The following is a 24,547-nucleotide window of genomic DNA, read 5'->3' on the forward strand; positions in this document are numbered from 1 at the left end:
CTGTTAAATGATTATGATTGTGAGATTAAATACCATCCGGGTAAGGCCAACGTAGTAGCTGATGCTTTAAGCCGAAAAGACAGAATCAGACCATTAAGGGTACGAGCACTCGGAATGATTGTTCAAAGTAGCCTAACCGAACAAGTTCGCGTTGCACAAGATGAGGCCTTGAAGGCAGATCAACTAGAAAAAGAAGAACTACATGGAAATGAAAGGAATTTTGAGAAGAAAATTGATGAAGTATATTATTACAAAAACCGGGCCTGGATTCCAACACTTCATAAACTCCGAAAGCTGATACTTGATGAAGCACACAAATTCAAATATTCATCCAGGTGCTGATAAGATGTATAAGGATGTTAAAGAATTTTACTGGTGTCCTGGTATGAAAAAGGATATAGCCGTGTATGTAAGTAAATGTGCAACATGTGCAAGGGTAAAGGCGGAATATCAAAAACCTTCGGGAATGTTACAACAACCCGAAATCCCACAATGGAAATGGGAACAAATTACCATGGATTTTGTGACACACCTTCCTAAAACCTCTCGAGGACACAACGCAATTTGGGTAATTGTGGACCGATTAACCAAATCCGCACACTTTATTCCCATCCGTAACAACTACACCACCGAAAAACTCGCTCAAATTTACATCGATGAAATAGTATCTCGACACGGAGTACCTTTTTCGATTATTTCCGATCGAGACAGTCACTTTACTTCACATTTCTGGAAAGCAGTACAAGAAGCCTTGGGAACCCAAATTGACCTAAGTACGGCTTACCATCCCCAAACTGATGGTCAATCCGAACGAACCATCCAAACTTTAGAAGATTTACTTCGTGCTTGTGTACTGGACTTCAAAGGGAAATGGGATCAACACCTCCCGCTCATTGAATTCTCTTACAATAACAGTTATCACAGTAGTATACAAGCAGCACCTTATGAAGCTCTATACGGGCGAAAATGTCGATCACCACTATGTTGGACAGAAGTGGGTGATACTCAAATTTCAAGATCTGATTTAATTCAGGAAACCACCGATAAAATTCACCAGATTAAACAAAAATTGAAAGCTGCCTGTGACCGACAAAAGAGTTATGCTGATGTTCACAGAAAACCGTTATCTTTTGAATAGGTGATAAGGTATTTTTAAAAGTATCGCCATGGAAGGGTGTTATAAGATTTGGAAAGACTGGTAAACTAGCCCCGAGATACATCGGACCTTTTGAGATTGTCGCAAAAATTGGTCCCGTAGCTTACCGATTAAAACTACCCTTAGAACTGAGCACTATTCACGACGTGTTTCATGTATCGAATCTGAAAAAGTGTTTGACTGATGAAACGACAATAGTACCACTGGAAGATGTTCAGATCAACGAAAAGCTCAACTTCGTAGAGGAACCGGTAGAAATTGTAGACGGGAAAACCAAACAGTTACGACACAACAAAATTTCATTAGTAAAAGTTCGGTGGAATTCAAAACAAGGACCCGAATATACTTGGGAACGAAAGGACGAATTCCGAAAGAAATACCCACACCTGTTACCTAAAAAGAAAACCGATGACACATTAAATTTCGAGGACGAAATTTCTTAACGGGGGGAGAATGTGACATTCATGACAAAACGAGGTACACTATATTCATTACGTAACAATTAAACGATAAATCGGTTAATTCGTAGTGCTTAAACGAGTAACCGACCGATACTAATTATGACCCGTATACATACTGAGGGGTCATATACGAGTTATATATATGTTATAGAGGCTAACATATTGATATTTAGGCCTTAGTACGTTTAAAACTCTTTAAACGAAAAAGGTTTCGTTTATCGATACGCTATAAGCTTAAACGCAATCGTTAATATCAAAACAAGCATTGTAGCATCCGTTAAGCCGAAAAAGATTTATAAAACACTTATATAACATGTTCTAAGCAATCCGTGAAAATATTTTGGAATTTTACAACGAGTCAGTACGTTTTTCTTATTTTACAAAAATAAGCTGAAAAACACTCGTTTTGCGCTATTTCTCACACCCGAATTAATTTTCTTGCGAAAAACCGAACCCGAACTAAATTTGAAGTGGGCTTTTCATGTTTGGGCTTGTATAATTAAATTAATGGGCCAAAACAGCCCATTATGGGGCCTTCTTTGAATTCCGATCGGAACACCCACCAAACATCACATTCTTTTATATAACTTACATCCTAAGCTTTATCATTCATTACAATTCATAATATTTGAAGTCCAAGCAGCTCTAACTCCTGTTCTATCAACTCCCCTTCAAAACCCTAAGGTAAGGTCAAATTTTATGAAGATTTAACCAAGTTTGATTCATATAATTAACATATAAACATGTTTTAGTTAGTTTTAAACATGTTTAACCATCCAAAAACCCTAAAAATCAAGTAAAACCATGTTTTGATGTTAAACATGTTTACAAACCAGGAACATATACTTTTTTGGTCAAAAACGCGGATTAGAACATGAATACAACGTTTTTACGGTTAGAAAGTTCGGTTTGAACCCAAAACCGAAACCCTAATTATCAAGGCTGTTACATGGATGATTTATGCTTGGTTTGATGTTATATGATGTGTAGATATACTGAGTTTGCAACCCGAGACCCGGAAAGTCGTTTAAACTAGCAAAATTCATCGAAAACCGACAAGGTAAACCCGTAACACTCGTTTAGGGGCTGTTTAGTATTAGGTTTTGACGTGCTTGTTTTTAGCTTGTGAAAACTTTCAGGGACATTAGGGATCATATAAATGAGTCCCTGTTCAAATTTGGTAATTTTTCGATAAACGGAGAATATTTGGTGAATTTATTTCCGTTTATGAGCGTTTATTTGGGAAAAATAGCTAAACATATTGAAAAATTATGAAACTTGGTTTTGGAGTTTAATATGTGATGGTAAGATCACTGGTAAAGTTTGGGAATCATTGAAAATGCCAAAGTATGGTTTGTGCGATCATGGTTTAACCGAATTTTAACAGCCGAAAAACGCACAAAAAGGCATTTTGTCAAACGAGTTAGGTTCTGGAAATTTTGCAGGGGCTATGTAATAACATTGGGGCCATTGGTAAAAATTATTGGATTTTTTGGAGGTCGTTTGATATAAACGGGCCATTTATTACACGATTATAACCTATTAAATGAATTTTTATAAATAAATAAATAATCATAAAATTTCTGAAAATATTTTTATAAAATTCTCCATGTCTTAATGTATTTTTACAAAAATTTACATAATTTATACATAAGTACCTATTTAGTTATGATTAATCAAAGATTTAAATTATAATTGTTTTAACGAAACCGGCAGTTTTGTGTTTAACGGACTGACTGGTATGTCAAAATGTCAAAAGTGGTCAAATATCATATTTTTGAATGATATTAATAAAAACGAACTTTTTACGAGAATTCCGGACAATTCGGGTGAATTGTGCGCGTTTTGTATAATCAAACCCGTGTGAAAATGGAAACGAACCCTGCGATCAAACCAGACACCGAAACCTTAAAATTCTTTCATAAATCAAATCATTTTATCAATCAATATATTTACTTAAGTTTTATGTGATCTTACCTAATCCCGAAACGTATAAACGATCAACTGAGCTAGGCTCGGGAAACGGTGAAACTGAGCCAAATCCAGTTTTAAACATTTCATAGTATACAACGTCACAATCTAAGACTATGGTCATGTTCTGGGCCTAACAGCTATACCCAGATTATCTATACAGCCCGACTTAGCTTGAACACTGTACTAGTAATAACAATACGATACCGTTTATAGGAATCAGGCTATAAACGAGGCATCTGACTTATTGATACATAATTTCTGTGCGAACTATGATAAGTTGAGTTTCACGACCCCCACTTTCTAAACTGTTTAACGAACTTTTGGGGTGAAAAGCATGTTTACATAAACTGATATACTTGAAAACGTGTGATGATGTGGATTATCTAAGTACTAACACTTGACAAGTCCCCACAAACACAAGTGATTAACTTCGTGCCGGTGACGTGTGGATAGTACTATCGGTTTGACAAACCCAACTGACAGAGCCGGAGGGGTATGCCGGAACATATGTAAACCCAGTTGCACATTGTCATTATATTTTTACATACTGCTATGTGGTGTTAGACATAGTACATACTTGGGGCAAAGTGGCTGTTAAATGCCAACGGGAGTGCATGGGCAGTGGAGGCCATGTGTTTTAGCTCGTTTCGGTTTCACTTGTGGCTTAGTATAATGCATCATACACAGACATATATACATACACACTGTAAACTTTACGAACTCGTGAACTGATTTCATTGATACTCGTGAAACTTGAAACTCACCAACTAGACGTAGTTGACCCGTTTTAACATGCTTTTCAGGTAAAGCAAAAGTGGAATGATTTGCTTACATGCTTTGTGTTAGGAAGAAAGTTGAATAGCTGTGAATAGACGCTGATATAATACTGTATAAGAAGCTCGTAAACCGGTTATGTGTTTTTCACCTAGTTTGTAAACTTAGTACCTACCAATGTAATATGATGTAATCTAGCTGTTGAATTTCTTTATAAACAATGTGGTTGATACCAGTGTTATCTGTTACATTCCCGTATTACGCTTCCGCAACTACCTAGTCGGGGTGTGACAATGAAGCTGACAAAGGATTCAAGTTCTTAAAAGAAAAAGAGAAGTTAGAGAATGATTCAACTTCACAGGTTAAAAAGGACAGAAAAATTCAAGAGAATGGGCATTGCTGAAAGAGACTTTATGATGAATGTCAGAGACAGGAATCCATTGTCAAATATAAACACATGCATAAGTCTTAAAAGAAGAATGATACGCCCTAACTACACAGTACAAAAGAATGGCATTATAGCTTAAATTGAGTATAAAGAAAAAGATGACCATTACTTGCTGAGAAACTCAGATGGAAAAATACTAGGGATCATTAAGGAAGATGAAGACTTGACCTACCTGCATGATGAGGATCTAATGGATATAAGAGATTTGGTCATACAAGAAAATCATACTCATTACAGAATCCTTAATATCTTCAAAATGAAAGCTGCATCAGAGATAATCAATAGAAGACAAGCCGCTCATAATTCAAGAAAGAGACAAAATCAATAGAATAGGCTTTGTGATGTAATGTCTTCGGACAACTTTTGATTATGTAATTTTTTTATGTTATTTGAATATGTAATTTGACTTTTAATTTGATGTCTATTTTGACTAAGTTTAAGTAACCTTAGAAAGGTTTTGGGTCAGCTGAGGTGTTCCAATATAGGGGGAGATTGTTGAGTCAAAGATTTGATCAAAATGAGATATATGGAAGATTGGAATCTTCTCAACCTCCTCAGAATTCGCTAAGTATGGAACCGGGCACACCTTGGACCTCCGAGCAAGCATTTACTTAGCCGGGTACGATATTTTGTCTATCGGGCAAGGTTATCTTCAAATAGTCTTCTTTAGTGGATATCCGAGCAAGGTTAGCAAATTAGTGCATTGCCGGGCAAGGTTTTGCCGGGAAAGGTTCACTAGTTTATGTATTTCCGAGCAAGGTTCACTTTATCAAGCAAGTCTGTTCTTCATAGCCAAGTAAGGTTCACTTCCTAGTAAGCTTTCGGCTAACCAAGTCCATGAAGTCAAGTGATCGGAAGACCGGGCAAGGTATTCATTAATAATAGTGGTCCAAGCAAGCTTGATGATTGAATGGAATATCATTAAGTAATATCGGGCAAGGTTCAACTCAAGCAAGGAACAGTACTCCCGAGTACACTTTGCTAATAAGTTATTTTATAGCAAAAAGTTAAATTGGACCATTGAAGAACAAGGTTGCTCGTAAGGGTTTGTCGGGCAAAGTCGGGCAAAGTCAAGAAGACTGAAGTCTACCCGGTGAGCATTTTACTTGGTAAAATACTCTTCAAGTAAAGTCTACCCGGAAACTGATCCGAGCACACTTCTATGTTATCAAGTCCTGAAGTATGGTAGAGTACACAACGTACTCGAAGAATAAAGATTAATGCAAAGCCTACCCGGAAGACTTGTTTTACACTTAGAATATTTTGTGATTATGTAATTTGAATATATATTTACGTTTGGGGTTTCTAGAAGGAATGACAGCTGTCCTAGGGTGGCAGGCCTATAAATAGACTGTTTTAGGACACGCCGCCTAAGGACAAGACAGAGACCGACACAATAATTAAAATAGAATATTTTTGTGTGACGGCTGTCCTAGGATACGTACGGAAAAACCCTCATTCAAGAAACCCTAAATCGATTATCCAATTTGTATGATGAATGTTATATGAATGGAAATTTTTTGAGTGAATCTTGTTTGTGTTGGTTACCTTTGAATACTGATTAAGCAACCGTATGTTTGTTATTGATTCCGCCTTTAACAAATGGTCATCTTTCTAAATATAGCAACCCGTCATTAACTCCCTTGTCGACACATCTATTTGTGTGAGTTATGACATGATTAAGTAAGATCCAGCTGAAATCGAGGGGACCGGACAAATATGCGGGGATGGAAAACCACAACACGAAACATACTCAATCTCCATTCGGGATGTGTCGAGGTTTAAAAAGTCTAGTAAAAGAGTTAGAAGGATGATATATGGGCACAAGGATCATGTTTGATGAGAAGTTTGAATTCCCCACCTCACTTTACTGAATCATTTTCGTCGGAATTCAAGAATTGGTGGATCAAGCTTAATTCAGATTTTTGGGCTTACATGAGTTGTACAATTAGTGTTTTCACTACTAATTGTAAGAGGAAAGTGCTAAGGAGTATTGAGGGGAAACAGATAATGGAGAAGCCTCCTGATTGAGGTTTAGGGAGTGTGTCCGGTTGAAGACTCATATATAAACTTAGCGCTTCCCGGGAGGCAACCCGGTAATATGTTTCATTTTATTTAGTTTTATTTTTGGTTTTAATTCTCCGGTACTCCAGTTGCTTCTTTTCTTGTTTTCAAGTTGTTCAAGGGTTGGTTGATGACAATTGATGAGATGGTTATATGCAAGTGTGGTGACGCTTGTTGATTTATTGATTGGTTGAGAGCCGCATTCTTTCGTGAGTTGTTGGTAGAGAGCACCTGAGTTTGAGGCTTACGTTTGAATTGGATGGCACGGATGATGACTCAGGACACACGACCACTGCTATTTATTGGGGGAGTCTGTTCCATTTTTCATTATTTATTTTGTTTTTGTCTTTTTCCTTTCTCATATTGAGGACAATATGAGATTTAAGTTTGGGGATAGGGAATTGATATATTAAATATACTAATAAATAACAAAAATAAAATTAAAGAAATGTTTACAAGAAAATTGATTAAAAACGGTAAAAGATTTTTAAATTTTGTCCCTTGAGTCATTCAAGTCTGTGATTTCACCACCTTTGAGTTGGACCAGGAACTTAGGTATCGGCTTATCTTGCTAGTTAGTTGATTGGGATAGTCGTTGCGAGACCATTTGCGGTTTTCCCATTGTCAGCTAGGTTAAATTTATAAGTTGAGTTATTTTGTCCTTAGTATTGAATTACCACTCTTCTCCTAGGTTTGTAATTAACTCGAGCCTTAGTGAGATCTATAACATAGACATGGACCAAGTGATGAGTTATTAGGGTATGTAGATTAAAAACCATTAATTAAAAGCTATCTAGACATTGTTAGGGTTTTCTGGTAAAACTAACCGTTGGGATCCAGTTTCCTTGATCTCACCTATGTTAGCTCATCTTTTGAACCCTGTTTTCAACTACATGTTAGCACCCTGTCATTTTACGACCATTAAGTCATCATACCTGGGCGGTTCATTTTCTTATATTCGTTAGTTCTGTTAAGTTTCACGTTAGTTAAGTTAAATTAGTTAAGTTAGTTTTAAATAAATAAGATAAAGACATATATTTTTGAAGCAGGACTTAGATTAGGGTTAATTCTCTTTGCCATTCTCACGTGTCTTTCTGCTCGATATCTGGACATCCATTAGACTGTGGTACTACGTGATCGGTACACTTGTCGTTTGTTGAAAGTTTATTTAGAATTGTTTGATTTTATAAATTTAAGACTTAGTATTGAATTGCGAAAATTAGTTATTAATATTTATATATAGTTTTTCACACATCAATATCTTCATTTTCTTGGAATTTTCTTTTATAAAGATTGCTAATAAGAGTTTTTCGTTTCATCTTCTAAGCTCCCTAATTTGAAAAAAATAAAAATTAAACCATGAAACCATAATCAATTCCAGTTTACATATAAACTTTAAATCCCTAATTAATTCCTATTTACATTTTTCAAATATCCAATAAACCATAATCAATCATTTAAATATTCAATTGCCTGTAAACAATTCCAAATTAACAATTTATATAAAAAAATTAAACAATTTCAATTTTAGATATAAGTCAAGTAGAAGTCGCACAGTGGAGGAGGGAATGAAGGATCATCGACCATCGGTTTCTCGGATGCAGCATGAAGGACTGGAAACCTGAGGAGGGCCGAATGGGGTCGGGCCAGCCTGGGGTGGATAGTGGCGGAATGAAACTTTGTTTTCTTGTTAATGTTTGGCGTAAACCAAGCATCCAAGCATAAACGAATAGCGTCGAAGCTTTAAACTTTGATTGCGCTTAATTGGTTTTAGTTTCTAATTTGGTTGGTCTTTAAAAAAGAAGGGTATGTTTTAGGGGTAGCGAAATACAAAACCACAAATAAAAAAAAGAAATTGCACTACTGACGAAAAGTTGAAAAGTAACGAAGGCTATCCTTGGTTACTCACTACATTCATCTTTAGGGTTGGTGGTTCTTTAGTTAACCCAATGACCACTGAAAAGGAAGGTAAATTATGAATTCTTTGATTTCATCAAGGTGTTTTAAATGAATAAATTATTGATCTCTAGTGTTATGTAAAATGAAAATAAAAATGAATAAATTATTGATCTCTAGTGTTATGTAAAATGAAAATAAAGTACTTTAGAAGTTAGTCAGTTAGTGTTAGGAGTTAGCTAGTTAGTAGTATATACGTTTAGGAGTTAATAAAAATAGAATGTTATATTGGATAGTTGACGAGATTACACAGAAGTATAGATAAAAATTTTATATTCTTAGTTACATTTTTTTAGGAGGTCAGGGTTAACTTTTAAGTCTCGATCGATAAATAGACACGAAATAAAAAATATAACTTAAAAAACTGATTTCAACTCTCAAATTCTGACTTGGTTTTACTCTTGATAGACCCTAAATTGGTTGCATCTCATCTTGACAATCCCTAACTCGGTTGCCTCTATTTATAATGTTAACTCTATTTATAATCTTTTGCGGGTAAACTTCAGCTGGTCAGGTCTGTTCTGTCGTCCTTATATAGTTACTGGTCTGCTGTTTTCTCACTTCCTTCTAGACTTATTGCTGATCTTGAAAAACGGATTAAAAATTTCCTTTGGGACTTTGGACACAAAAAGGGAAAGCATAAAGTTTCGTGGGATATTGTTTGTCAGCCGAAAAGTGAAGGTGGTTTGGGTATCCGGCGTATTCGGGATGTCAATAACTCTCTTCTGGTTTATCATATTTGGAGTTTAATCAATGATCGTAATTCGTTGTGGGTTAAATGGATGCATGAGTATAAAATGAAGGGGCGAAATTTTTGAAGCTTGCAGATTCCTAAATCTTGTACTTGGGGGTGGAGGAAAATTCTTCAGATTCGTCCCCGTATTAGACATTTTATATGGCATGAAATCGGTAATGGGAGATCTACTTCAGTTTGGTATGATAAATGGGATGATTTATGTCCTTTAAGTGATTATATTAACCTGAGAGCAATACATGGGGCTGGTTTGACTTTAAAAACCTGTGTCAATGATGTTGTTCATCATAATAACTGGGGATGGCCGCCTGATTGGATTTCGAGATTCCCAATTCTTTCGAACTTAAAGGGGGTGAGTATTTATCCGGAAAAGAGGGACAAGATCGTGGTAATGGATGAGAATGGGACTTCTATGAATTTCTCGGCTTCAGGAATATGGCAACTTCTTCGAATACCGGCTGATAAGGTTTCTTGGATGCATGTTGTTTAGTTCTCTCAATGTGTTCCAAAACACTCTTTTATGTTGTGGATTGTGCTTCATGATAGATTGAGCACGCAGAATCGTATAATGGGGTGGAATATTGGTGGGTATCCAAATCATAACCTGTATTGCTGCCTTTTATGTAATGGAGAGCCGGATTCTCGTAATCATCTCTTCTTTGAGTGTAAGTTCTCCTCTGAGGTTTGGAGTATTGTCAAATTGAAAGGTAAGTTTCAGGGGTGCATGAATGGTTGGGCGAATATTCTTCAATATGTGTCTCAATTTGGAATGCCCAACTCTATTGATAATGTTATTAATCGGCTGTTACTTGGGGCTTCGGTTTACGTAATTTGGAAGGAACGAAATAACCGGTTTTTCAGGAACTCTTGGAAGACTCCAAAGATTGTTGCTGATGAAATCATTAAGGGTACTCGCCTAAAGCTAATGACTCTAAAGTTCAAGAATTCAAAACGGGTCAATCGGGTTCTCGAAGATTGGCACTTTCCGAGGGGAGTTTCACACCAAATTGATGATAATGGTTGATTTGTTTTTGTTATGTTTGTTTCTTTGGTTCTTGTGTAGGTTTTAGCAGTGTTTACCATTGTTTGGTGGTTTTGGTTTTGTTTACTCTTGTATGGCATGTCATACATGAGAACTAATATGGCACTTTGTCATATTACTTGTTCTTTGTTGGTTGTGTGGAATGAATTTAACCGGGTAAAACCCTTTACCCAAAAAAAAAACTTAACAACCCAACTTCATCATTAAGCAACCCATTTAATAACCCTTTTAAATTTTGGGCTGGGCCCTATTATCGGGCCAAACAACAATTGAGCCAACAATCACACCCAATTGTTATACCAGACTCACTCCCCAGTTTTCGACATGAACTAACGGTCTTCAACTTCACGCTTGTCATTCTTTTCATGATTCTCCCAATAAATTTCTTAATCTCCTGTAGTGTTCTATGGGCTCCACTTGGCTTGAACAAACACTTGTTTCTTTTGATAATTAAACGTTTTACCTTGCGCTTGAATGTCTTCATTGACGCGCTTTTAACTTCTTGAACACTTTTCTTTGGAAAATGAAGTTTGGAACATAGATCTTCGATTTGAATCTAACTTGTAATCAACTTGTATTTTTTAGACTTGTAAATTTTTCATTATAATGCTAGCTCGTTTACCGGGACTTGTTATCTTGAGGATGATCTTGTAGAATCGGTTATTGGTCCTTATCACTGTCATCAAAAGCTTACATGTATCATCATTAATGGTTTGCAAATCATGTTCAATGTGAATCTCACGTCCACCTTTTGTTGCTAGAAAAAGACTTATGATATTGCATTGTAAGCTTGGGATCTAGTAGACATCGATCAAGCAGAACTGCTCCCTTGTTTTTCCTTAATTAAGATTGACCTTTTTCAAGAATATCAATACAAGATACATCTCCGAACTTCACCTTTCCTGTGAATTGTTCCTTCAATTCATATGAATACACTTTATTACTCGTCATCTTTCTCCATGATTCGATGCTTCGTTGTCGAGATACCAAATATCTTTTTCCATCGGCTCGGTTTAGAAACGCTTTGGAATCACCCCGCCTTCATTCAGAAAAATCCTTTCTTGAAAACCTCTTATCATAAATTAAGCTGGATCCAGACTCTCGTTTTGGTCAACTTCGCTTTTTTCTTATCGCCTTCATTCTTCATACATTCCGGGCACATAGACGCAAAGTGATCGAATTCATCACCTTGGTAACACTAAACCTTTTATCTATCCTTTCTTCCCCTTTGACGATCATTTGTTCTTCTTTGATCCATCTGACTAGACCCACGATCTTGGCCCTCTCGGTTTTTACAACCATCTTGGTCCTCATTGTGCCAGTCTTTGCCTTGCCCTTTGTACATATTTCGGTTTTGATAAAAAAGGTTCATTTCTGTAAAACATTGACATACCTTGGTTGTCAGTTTGGGTCTCCTTGTGTTGTATACACTCTCCGTATGCCATTAGATGTCCCAAGACAATGTTAAACTCAATGGTTTTCAAATCAACTATTTTCTCAATTGAGGCTGTCACACCCCGCCTAATAATAGAACATGTGGAGGCGCAACAACATTTGTACCATAGCTCAAAAGACACTAAATAGTTATAGTGACAATAACTAATTAATTTATTAATATCAGAGTAAAAAAGTGTTCAAAAAACAAAACAAATCCAAAGAAAATACATCAATCTCCAACAAATGTCTCGCATCTTCAATAATCACATATAGCTACCTACGATATGCATAAAAAAGATATATTTTTTCAACATAAAGTTGAGCAAGTAATTGTTTGGTTTTAACAAGGTTATCAAAGTCATATATTTTAATCAACATAGCGTTCTGTTGGTTATTTGCGGCCATCTATAAAGAAATTAACAAAGTTCAATTTAGTATTTTCGAAATCAATAAATTTTAATCGTTAATACCGTTTAATGTCTCCAAGACAATTAATGATTAAAATCTAGAACCCAACGTTTCATTCAAATAGAATTTAGGTGACCTTTATCCTACTATTCAAATTAACAACGTAGTCAACATTTGACAATTGCAACCCATTGCAACTTCTAGTTTTATGGGACCGGTTAAACATCATATGTTTTGTTGGCATGTGTAATCCCATCAACACCTTTGAACGCCATGTGTCGGTGACCCTATTCACATGGTTTCCAAATCAAGTCATCCTACTTACACACACGTGTGAGTTTACACATACAAGTGCTTAGGTGACCATCATCCCAAAAGTATTGTAAACTCATTTCTAAATATTCTAAGTGTTGATATTTATTTATTAGATCATATCTTAAATAAATATAATGGTGTTTGTCTAGCTTGTTATTGGGTATGACCCGACTTGGATCATAACGTACTAGCCACATCAACTCTAATATGTGTCTTGGGCAGACCGATTCCTACAATCTCCCACTTGCACAAGATAAATAGAAGATTGATGCAAGTGGCAAATACCGCCTAAAAACGGTTTACTACCCTTAATACGTATGACAAAGCGCCATTCAATAACATCATCCCCTTCAAGTCCCTTACTTGAAATGATTTAGGTGAATCTATCATTTATCCTTTTGCCTCATATGTCATGTTAAATCCTGAGACACAGAGTGATCATTCTCTGTCGATTTAACTTTTCAGGCCTTAGACATTTAACTCTCAACGAATAAGAGGGACAGATCCCCTATTGACTACATACGTCTCTTACTATCACCTTGTACTATACTTGAGCTCAGCCTTATGTACTGACACGCTTCAGAGCAGCGAAGAACTAAGTCAAAGTATAATAGTCGATGAATATCAAGACCCAATATGTATCTCAGGTCGGAGGATACTATGGTGTTCGCCTTTACTCAAATTTACTTATGTTCACAAATCACAAGGATTCCATGCAGTAAAATTTGAGGGCGGGTCAGTCCAATATTTATATCCCATAAATATCTATGAACCTTGGTAGCAAACCCTTGCTCTATATTCATGCCTTTTGAATGACCACCAATCCAAGTTCATAATAGTCTTACCTTCATACTTGTTTCCACAAATATGAACGACTACGGACATTTTGAATAATTAACTTATTCACAGATTTAAACATGCTAAAATGGAACATAACTCAAATGTCATAATCATAAACAATAATCATATGAATGAGTCAAAATAACAATCGTTCCGATATCCAAATACAAAATAGATCAAATCCAATCACTAGAATATCGAAGTCCTAAGGCGCAAGTATGACCCTCATGCTTCGGCCATTCAAGGAACTTCGTGAACGTATCCGCAATGTTTTGATCAGTGTGAACTTTGCGAATACATATCTTTCCCTTTTCAACTTCATCCCTCATGTAGTTGAATCTCTGCATAATGTGCCTAGTCTTTTGATATGCACGAGGTTCCTTGATTTGAGCAATCGAACCTTCATAGTCACAAAAGATTTCTAGAGGGTCCTGAATGGTACGGACTACCCCTAGATCAGCAATGAACTTTCTGATCCACGCAGCTTCTTGAGCTGCCAATGAGGTGGCGATGTATTCCGATTCAGTGGTGGACAAGGCTACCATGTCTTGTTTTGCGCTCTTCCAAGAGACAGCACCACCATTTAGAACGAAAACATATCCCGATTGTGATCGAGAATCATCTCGATCAGTTTGGAAACCCGCATCAGTGTAACCCTTTAAAACGAGTTCCTCCTTACCAGAGCCATATATAATAAACATATCCTTAGTCCTCCTAAGGTATTTCAATATGATCTTAACTACCAGCCAATGGCTAGTTCCCGGATTTTGTTGGTATCTACTTGTCATGCTCAAAGCGCATGACACATCCGGTCTGGTGCATATCATGGCATACATGATGGATCCTATAGCAGATGCATATGGGATTCCACTCATTTTGTCTTGCTCATCCTTTGAGCTTGGACATTGAGAAACACTCAACATTGTTCCTCTTTGAATAAGTACCAAACCTTTCTTAGAGTTTTCCATCTTGAACCTTTTCAAGATTTTGTCAATGTATGCACTTTGATTCAAACCTATCAACCGCCTTGATCTATCCCTATAGATACTTATTCCAAAAATATAGGCGGCTTCACCAAGATCTTTGATGGAAAAATAATTCCCAAGCCAGGCTTTTACACCTTCCATGGTTGGAATGTCATTCCCAAACAAAAGTATGTCATCAACATACTGTCACACCCCGATCGTGATGGCGGAATAATCGAGGCGCGGCGACTAAGTCGTGATTGTTGAGCACAATAGTATAAAAGTCTAAATGCATAAACATAACCAAAATGTCAAATATTACACCATCCAGGTAACATGAAACAAATTGTTTTAATACAAAATATCAAGTTTCCAAACAACTCCTAGACTAGCCTTCATCTCTCTAAGGCCTCTAAACTTGCTAGGGATTTCTTGCTGCATTATTTCCTGAAAACATGTAACAAACTGTCAACTACATAAAGTAGATGAGTGAATTCATAGGTTTAAAGAAAAAGAGTTTATACACAAACATACTAGTATAGGTTGTAGGGGTTTATATATAGGGTGTACCTGCGGCTAACCCACCACTCCTACAACTTATACTACTATGTTTGGATATAATACCCGGTTTTAAGATGGTTTGTAAGAAAAGGGTCTCTTGGTTTTCCCAAAGAGGTTTTTGTAGTAAGTAAAACATGAAATGTTCTCCTGGACTCTCAGCGGGCTTATTATTCTCCCATTAGAGTCGTTTGTGATAAGATTACTCAAAGATTTGTGGTCTCCCAACGGTACATGTAGCACATAGCAGTTAAGCATAAATAAGGACATATAGATTTGAGCATGCTAAGTTTACTAGATAAACCAACACCAAGATCCCACTGTTTACTAGTATCCAAGATGATGGTGAATAAATGATGATGATGATGAATGATGATGAAACTCAATGATCACACAAGACTTGATTGATCCCACGCAAGACTTAAACCAAGACTACCTCGTTCTTGTCATCCAGGACTCAGCTAGGTTCTACCGAGAGTAGGATAGACTCCCCAAAGAATCCTGGGTTCCCTTGGTCCCTACCGAGACTAGTATAGGTCCTCAAGAGTTATGGATTTCACCGAGACTAGTATGAAATCCCATGAGTTACGAGTGCCACCGAGAATAGAATGCCACTCATGGTCGCGAGTTCTACCGAGAGTAGAATAGACTCTCGCGTCCAATTCAACTCATGATGCTTTGATCTCTAGATTTCCATGCTGACACAATGACTATGATGATATGAATATGATTCCCATTCCCATGATGTCAATGTTCATAGAATTTCCCATACTCATTGATTTCCAATGTTTTTAGATCTCCATAAGTTGATGGGTTTTCCCCATGTTCATAGATTTCCAAAGTTTATAGATTCTTAAAAAGCTTGTGGATTTCCGCACGTGTGTAGAAATCCAAAAGTTTATAGTTTAAAGAGTGTTTGCATAAATGATTTTATCCAAACGTGTAAAGTTACCATGTTTCCACCCCATAGTTTTGAAAAGCTTAAATAGGGGCTATGAACTCACCTTGATCTCGGGTTAGGATGGTGCTACAATAGATCTCCTTAGCCTAGAGTTGAACATATATATAAGGTTAACAACGTGCTATAAGTCTAAGAAAACGAGCTTACGCGGCCTCGAGCAAAAACTGGGTTTTAAAGACGAAAACAGCTTGGTTCTGGCTTGATTCGATCGAATAGGAACACGTTCGATCGAATAGACACACATTCGGTCGAATCTGAGGCACACTCGATCGAACTAGAAACACATTTTGTGACAACCGGTAAATTCCCAAACCCATAAGCCAAGTAATCAACCTAATAATTAGGTGATTGTAAATATTAAGCGCGTGCATTTGTTATGTGCGCCCTGCGCGAGCGCGCCATGTTAGTCAGCGCGTGCAGTTGTTATGTGCAACCTGCACGAGCGCACCATGTTAAGAACCAGCGTGAGCATATGTTATATGCGCCATGCGTGAACGTTTTGGCCTTATGTTTTCATGAAACTTTATGTTGTCTAAATGGGTTGACCGTCACGCATGAGGCTAAGGCGGGTGCATCCCAAAACCAATTATGCGCGTGCGGGAGGGGAACTAACCTACCCGCATGGCGGGAACGTTGAGAGCTAGTTTGTCTGAAGCTCCAAGATGGAATTGACTTCAACATGACTGATCACTATGTTGAAATACCAAGACCACCTGGAGAATCTACAAATGAAACTCAAATGTCCCTAACTGCGAGAAGGTTACGTATCTACCCGCAGCAAAGAAATGTCCTTCACGCAGAAAGCTATGCGCACAAAGTTATACGCGCAGAACACTTAGTCTATTCTCCATTTATAAGGAGATTACTCCCGCCCGAAAGGAAACAGTAGCGTGTTTCAGAGATTTTCCACTTTTTACTGTACACTGACAAAAGTACCTGAAAAAGCACACTGTAACATGAAAAGTCAACTGTCAGCCACCCTATTCTCACCAACCCCAGACCTGCATGTCCTGTCCAAATCAAATCAAAATCTTTTATCCACCACTCCACTCTTAAGTAAATAATAATAACTTCCATACTTTATCATCATTACATTTAGATATGAAAAGATTTCAATCCCCTAAAGCAAGGGATTGTGTTCCCTTGAGTTTGCCTATAAATTTGTAACCTAAATTATCACCCAAAACACACTTCAAAGAACTACAAACTTGCACTAATCCTCTCCCAAGCATCCGTTGTTTTCATTTCCGATCCTGTTACTAGGTAAGCCGAGAATATAACCTTGAGATCTACTTTCCAACCCTTATGTTCTCCCATTTCTTGATCTTAATATATATACTTCTTGTTATTTAATCGTATTCTAGACCTTCGATTCCGAGGCCAACACCAAGAAAACCCGAATCTCGATTAATCCCTTAACAAGAACCACAGGTGAGTCTCACAGCCCCTATTTTCACTGTTTTCACTGTTTTTAAACTACTTTCGGGGCGAGGGACACGTACTTAAATAATGTTTTATCATGGTATACTTACAAGCTATGCAAACGATTACGTGTTTAAGTTATGTTTCATGATGAGCAATGCGAACAGTTATCTATGGTATTTCGATGTTAGTGCACCAGATTCGAGTAAGTGATCACTTTACCATTGGAACTCTAAGGGTAGGGACTGCTGGTTTGATCCGCCCACTCGTAGGGGTCGCACCTCTTACACAGACGAGTGCCTAGTATGGTCATGGGGCAGTACTATGGGTTTGAGCCCGCTCGTAGAGGTCGCTCCTCTTACGCAGACGAGCGCCTTGTTTTCCGGCACAACGTCCGCGCGTAACCCGCGGGACGGTATTACAGTATTATTCGCTCGTAGTGGCAGCGCCACTTACTCAGACGAGCACAGTTTTCCAGAAGTGTCCGCGCGTAACCCGCGGGACGGTATTACATTATTTTAGCTCGTAGTGGCAGCGCCACTTACACAGACGAGCACAGTTCCCAGAAATGTTCGCAGCGTAACCCGCGCAACGATTTTATCAGAATATGTTGATAGATCTATGTTTTACCAAGCATGTGTTTAATAATGCTATCAGAATTATGTTTCAGAATGATTTGTATCAAGATTATGATGCAATACGATTTATCAAGTTACTAAAACTTGTGAACTCACTCAGTTTATACTGATTCAAATATTTTTACGTGTCTTTCAGGAGATAACTAGGTAGCGCATGGAGTCACACTTAGAGCACCTCACGCTGAACATCTAAAACTAGCTTTTTGGAAGATTTTAGTTCTATCCCTTCGATGCGCGTGGTTGTACCCGCCGCGCAAAGGGGATATGCCGTGGAAATCTTCAACAGTTTTTATACTTGGATGTTTTTATGTAATCTTTAAACAATGTAATGTATTTGTATTAAACATTTCATGCGCAATGAAAATCTTTGAATGTTTTGCAATGGCCCGTGCTTAATTATCAATCCCCACTCGTGCACGCCCGGCTGTTTCCGCCGCTCAGGGCCGGGTGTGACAGATTGGTATCAGAGCACTGGTTATAGCGAACTAGGAAAAGAAGTTTTAACCTAGACTATAACCGTTGGGGAATCGCATGAAATATTTTTCAAAGAAAATATTTTCAAAAGAAACTATACACACACTTAGGAACACGGGTCACACTGTCTAGTAAATAACGATAACATTATGTGCTCAGAGTACATGCGCTAAGTTTGATATATTTCCATTCTCTTTTAAAGCGAGAATGCCTCCAACTAAAGCCAAGGGAATTACCATGACACCCGAGGAACTCGCGGAAATAATCGCGCAAGCAATTGCGACACATGAGGCCAGCAAGGCCGAATCAAGTCAGGGTCGTCAGAATGAGACCCCAGAACCCGAATCAGGAGCCTTGGACAAAGGATGCTCCTATAAGACATTCATGGCCTGTAAGCCTTGGCCATTCAAGGGAACCGAAGGGGCCATTGGGCTCTACAACTGGATTGACAAGATGGAGACAGTCCTCTCCATTAGCGGATGTAGTGAGAACCAGAAGGTCCTTTACGCGACCTGCATGTTCCAAGAGGCAGCTTCGTCTTGGTGGAAGCTTCAAACGAAAACTTTGGGGCGAGAAGTTGCTCTCCACAAGACCTGGGAGGAACTGAAGGAAATGATGATGAGAAAGTTCTGCTCTCGCGCAGAAATCCAGAGTCTACAACAGGAATTCTGGAACCACGCCATGGTAGGAACGGATATCGACGCCTACAACAACCGGTTCAACGAACTTTGCCAGTTGGTGCCAGATATGGCAAACACGGAGGAAAAGAAGATCGAGAGGTATATTTTTGGGTTACCTCCTGTTGTTAGGGTTCCGCTCAACGCCGCAGCGCCTCCAACCTTTGATGAGGAGGTAGCGCGGGCCATCACCCTTACAAGGGATACGGTCCGTGCGGGTATGTTAACTACGCGCGGAACCGAGCAGCGAACCTCTGATCCCAAGAGGAAATGGAACTCTCACCACCGAGGGTCCGACTCCAAGCAGCCACCGTTCAAGAAGCAGGAAAGCGCAAGGATTTACGCGATTCAGGCCGCGGAGCCACCACGAAAAGGATACAGTGGCCCTTACCCATGGTGCAACAAATGCAAGTTTCACCACGAGGGTGAATGCGCGAGCGTCACGTGCGCCAAATGTAACAGGCCAGGACACAAGACGGTGAATTGCCGTGCTAAAGAAGCTGGAGCCAATGACAACTGCTACGCATGCGGAAAGCCAGGGCATTTCAGTCGGGATTGCCCGCAAAGGGGAAACCAAGCTCGCGGGAGAGCTTTTGTGATCAGCGCGGGTGAAGCTAAAGAAGAGCCGAATGTGGTAACCGGTACGTTTTTGCTTAACGGCCATTTTGCATCTGTCTTATTTGATACTGGCGCTGACCTGAGTTTTATATCCGCTGAGTTTAAAGACTCCCTAGGCCTAGCAACCAGTAGACTAGACACGCCTTATACTATAGAACTAGCCAATGGTAGGCAGTTATGCGCGAACGAAAGAACTGAACAATGTGTAATAGTCATGGGAGGTCACGGGTTCAATATTAACTTGTTGCCAATAGACTTGGGAAGTTTTGACATTGTGGTAGGTATGGATTGGTTAGTCGAGAACCGCGCGGAAGTTATTTGCCATGAGAAGCAGGTTCGGATCCCACTGTTGAACGGAGAAACCTTGGTAATTCAAGGGGAAAGAAGGGGAGTTGCGACGAAGCTGATTTCGTGCCTAAAGGCGCGTAAGTGCCTAAGGAAAGGGTGCTACGCCTTCCTGGCGCATGTAGTAGAGAAGAAAGGAGATGAGCGAAGAATTGAAGACTTACCGGTAGTGCGCGAATTTCCAGAAGTTTTTCCTGAAGATTTGCCCGGATTGCCGCAGCCGCGACAAGTAGAATTTCGTATTGATTTAGTCCCAGGAGCTGCGCCAGTAGCTCGAGCGCCTTATCGACTAGCTCCATCTGAGATGCAAGAGCTATCCAATCAGTTACAGGAACTATTGGATAAGGGTTTCATACGCCCAAGCTTTTCACCCTGGGGAGCTCCAGTACTGTTTGTTAAGAAGAAGGATGGTTCGTTCAGAATGTGTATTGACTACAGGGAGCTGAACAAGCTGACAGTCAAGAATCGGTACCCTTTACCGAGGATTGACGACTTATTTGACCAGTTGCAGGGATCCAGTTATTATTCAAAGATAGATCTACGGTCAGGATACCACCAACTTAGGGTCCATGAGGAAGATGTGCCGAAAACAGCCTTCCGAACTAGATACGGCCATTATGAGTTCTTAGTGATGCCTTTCGGGCTAACTAATGCGCCGGCTGTGTTCATGGATCTGATGAACCGCGTGTGCAAACCATATTTGGACAAGTTTGTGATTGTGTTTATAGATGATATTCTGATTTACTCTCGGACCAAGGCCGAGCATGAGCAACACCTGAGATTGATTTTGGACTTGTTGAGGAAAGAAAAGTTGTATGCGAAGTTTTCCAAGTGCGAGTTTTGGCTTAGAGAAGTTCACTTTCTCGGTCACGTTGTAAACGAGAAAGGAATTCACGTTGATCCTTCCAAAGTCAAGGCCATCGAAAACTGGGAAGCGCCAAAAACCCCAACTGAGGTGAGGCAATTCCTAGGACTAGCTGGCTACTATCGACGCTTCATTGAGAACTTCTCCAAAATAGCTCTACCTCTGACCGCGCTAACTCAGAAAGACAAGAAGTTTGTTTGGGGCGAAAATCAGGAAGCAGCGTTTCAAATGTTGAAACAGAAGTTATGTAGTGCGCCAATTTTGTCTCTGCCCGAGGGGACGGATGACATCGTCGTTTACTGCGACGCTTCACATCAGGGACTCGGATGTGTCCTTATGCAACGAGACAAAGTCATAGCGTATGCCTCACGCCAACTCAAGACCAATGAAAAGAACTACACAACGCATGATTTAGAACTTGGAGCGGTTGTCTTCGCGCTAAAGATTTGGCGCCATTACCTCTATGGTACAAAGTGTGTAATCTTTACGGATCACAAGAGCCTTCAACATATATTTGATCAAAAGGATTTAAACATGAGGCAACGAAGATGGGTGGAGTTGTTGAATGATTATGATTGTGAAATTAAGTACCACCCTGGAAAGGCGAATGTGGTAGCAGACGCGCTAAGTAGGAAGGAGCGAATAAAAACGCTACGAGTCAAGGCTCTAAGGTTGACCATTCACGCAGATCTCTCTACCCGCATCCGAGACGCTCAGCAAGAAGCCTTGAAACCAGAGTTTGTTAAAAACGAATGCCTTGGGGGTATGGTTAAAAGTTTGGAACTGAAGGAGAACGGCAATCTATATTTCGCTAACCGCATATGGGTCCCTCTCAAGGGAGGATTGCGCGAGCAGGTATTGAACGAAGCTCACAAGACGCGGTATTCCGTACATCCTGGCGCAGACAAGATGTACCAAGATGTTAAAACGCTGTATTGGTGGCCCAATCTTAAAGGCGCCATCGCGACGTATGTCAGTAAGTGCCTGACGTGTTCGAAGGTAAAGGCTGAATACCAGAAACCATCAGGGTTGCTTCAACAGCCAGAAATTCCCATGTGGAAGTGGGAACAAATCTCTATGGACTTCATCACCAAACTGCCAAGGACACCTGGGGGTTATGACACAATATGGGTTATTGTGGATCGGCTAACTAAGACAGCGCACTTCCTGCCGATCAAGGAAACCGATAAGATGGAAAAGTTAGCCCGATTGTATATTCGAGAAGTAGTTTCAAAACATGGAGTCCCAGTGTCCATCATTTCTGATAGAGATAGTCGGTTCACCTCAAGGTTTTGGAGATCGTTACAAGGAGCTTTAGGTACTCGTCTTGACATGAGTACGGCATATCATCCTCAAACGGATGGGCAAAGCGAGCGAACAATCCAGACATTGGAAGATATGCTACGCGCGTGCGCAATCGATTTCGAAGGTAGCTGGGATACTCATCTTCCATTGGTTGAATTTTCTTACAACAATAGCTATCACACAAGCATTAAGGCTGCGCCGTTCGAAGCTTTGTATGGGCGCAAGTGTAGATCCCCACTGTGCTGGGCTGAAGTGGGTGACAAGCAAATGACTGGTCCAGAATTGATCCAGGAAACAACAGACAAGATTTTTCAGATAAGGGATCGCCTTAAGACAGCGCGCGACAGACAGAAGAGCTACGCAGATGTGCGAAGGAAACCATTGGAGTTTCAAGTAGGGGATAAAGTACTTTTGAAAGTCTCTCCATGGAAAGGAGTCCCCCGTTTCGGTAAGCGAGGAAAGTTGAATCCGCGCTACATTGGACCATTTGAGATCCTGGAAAGGATCGGTCCGGTTGCTTATAAACTCCGTTTACCCGCCGAACTCAGTGGAGTTCATGATACGTTTCATGTGTCCAACCTCAAAAAGTGCTTATCTGACGAAACGTTGATTTTGCCGTTGGAAGAGATTCACATCGACAAACAGCTGCACTTCGTAGAAGAACCTATAGCAGTAACCGATTGGAAAGAACAAAAGTTACGCAGGAGCAAAATCAAGTTAGTAAAGGTTCAATGGAACTCGAGGCGTGGGCCTGAGTTCACTTGGGAAAGAGAAGACCAAATGCGCAAGAAATACCCACACCTCTTTCAGAGCATAGCTTCTGACAGCAACGTCTCCTAAATTTCGGGACGAAATTCGTTTAACGAGGGGAGAATGTGACAACCGGTAAATTCCCAAACCCATAAGCCAAGTAATCAACCTAATAATTAGGTGATTGTAAATATTAAGCGCGTGCATTTGTTATGTGCGCCCTGCGCGAGCGCGCCATGTTAGTCAGCGCGTGCAGTTGTTATGTGCAACCTGCGCGAGCGCACCATGTTAAGAACCAGCGTGAGCATATGTTATATGCGCCATGCGTGAACGTTTTGGCCTTATGTTTTCATGAAACTTTATGTTGTCTAAATGGGTTGACCGTCACGCATGAGGCTAAGGCGGGTGCATCCCAAAACCAATTATGCGCGTGCGGGAGGGGAACTAACCTACCCGCATGGCGGGAACGTTGAGAGCTAGTTTGTCTGAAGCTCCAAGATGGAATTGACTTCAACATGACTGATCACTATGTTGAAATACCAAGACCACCTGGAGAATCTACAAATGAAACTCAAATGTCCCTAACTGCGAGAAGGTTACGTATCTACCCGCAGCAAAGAAATGTCCTTCACGCAGAAAGCTATGCGCACAAAGTTATACGCGCAGAACACTTAGTCTATTCTCCAGTTATAAGGAGATTACTCCCGCCCGAAAGGAAACAGTAGCGTGTTTCAGAGATTTTCCACTTTTTACTGTACACTGACAAAAGTACCTGAAAAAGCACACTGTAACATGAAAAGTCAACTGTCAGCCACCCTATTCTCACCAACCCCAGACCTGCATGTTCTGTCCAAATCAAATCAAAATCTTTTATCCACCACTCCACTCTTAAGTAAATAATAATAACTTCCATACTTTATCATCATTACATTTAGATATGAAAAGATTTCAATCCCCTAAAGCAAGGGATTGTGTTCCCTTGAGTTTGCCTATAAATTTGTAACCTAAATTATCACCCAAAACACACTTCAAAGAACTACAAACTTGCACTAATCCTCTCCCAAGCATCCGTTGTTTTCATTTCCGATCCTGTTACTAGGTAAGCCGAGAATATAACCTTGAGATCTACTTTCCAACCCTTATGTTCTCCCATTTCTTGATCTTAATATATATACTTCTTGTTATTTAATCGTATTCTAGACCTTCGATTCCGAGGCCAACACCAAGAAAACCCGAATCTCGATTATTCCCTTAACAAGAACCACAGGTGAGTCTCACAGCCCCTATTTTCACTGTTTTCACTGTTTTTAAACTACTTTCGGGGCGAGGGACACGTACTT

The 24,547-nt window shown here is 39.5% G+C and overlaps 1 protein-coding gene across 1 annotated transcript in view; it reads left to right on the forward strand.

The window, feature by feature from the left end:
* The first annotated feature begins 9,484 nt into the window (after nucleotides 1–9,484).
* The window catches only part of LOC143597290 (NADH dehydrogenase [ubiquinone] flavoprotein 1, mitochondrial-like), a 288,480-nt gene continuing 273,417 nt past the window's right edge, over nucleotides 9,485–24,547 (forward strand). The window contains exon 1 of the mRNA XM_077075841.1: nucleotides 9,485–9,492. The gene's annotated coding sequence lies outside the window, so the exon portion shown is untranslated. The remainder of the gene's footprint in view (nucleotides 9,493–24,547) is intronic.

The sequence above is a fragment of the Bidens hawaiensis genome, unplaced genomic scaffold (assembly GCF_021521415.1).
Source record: "Bidens hawaiensis isolate Kalapana, Puna unplaced genomic scaffold, B.hawaiensis_p1.1 tig00001758_1, whole genome shotgun sequence".
In the NCBI taxonomy this organism is placed as follows: domain Eukaryota; kingdom Viridiplantae; phylum Streptophyta; class Magnoliopsida; order Asterales; family Asteraceae; genus Bidens; species Bidens hawaiensis.